At 38.9% G+C, this 409-nt stretch overlaps 1 protein-coding gene across 4 annotated transcripts in view; it reads left to right on the forward strand.

The window, feature by feature from the left end:
• Positions 1-409, forward strand: part of LOC119586962 (adenosine kinase 1-like) — a 36,821-nt gene that overhangs the window by 19,303 nt on the left and 17,109 nt on the right. The gene's annotated exons all lie outside the window — the stretch shown is intronic.

The following is a 409-nucleotide window of genomic DNA, read 5'->3' on the forward strand; positions in this document are numbered from 1 at the left end:
GCGCTTCATTATCGACCAGAGAGGGAAAAAAAGCAAAATAAAAAAAAGACGACAGGGATTTTGAGCCTGGTGGGAGATTATGGATATATATATATTTTAAGGGTGACAGATTTCCGGATTAGCTGATACGAGGAATGAGAAAATGCGAGTGCCCGGTTGTGTGAAAATCTGGCGTTTTTACTGTTTTTTAATTTTTATCTAGTTTTCTTCTTCGTTTTTTTTATTACGTGCGATTGCTTATCCGTTCGTTTGATTATCTTTTGTTTTGATTCCTCTCTTCCTTGCTGTCTGTCTGTCTGTCTGTCTGTTGCAGAAAATAACCAGCATGCAAAATCACTCAGACTGTAAGGAGACAAAACTTACCCCCCCCCCCCCAGATTTGTCTTTTGTGTATATTGACATCCGTATG

This window comes from Penaeus monodon, chromosome 22, assembly GCF_015228065.2.
Source record: "Penaeus monodon isolate SGIC_2016 chromosome 22, NSTDA_Pmon_1, whole genome shotgun sequence".
Taxonomy (NCBI): Eukaryota; Metazoa; Arthropoda; class Malacostraca; order Decapoda; family Penaeidae; genus Penaeus; species Penaeus monodon.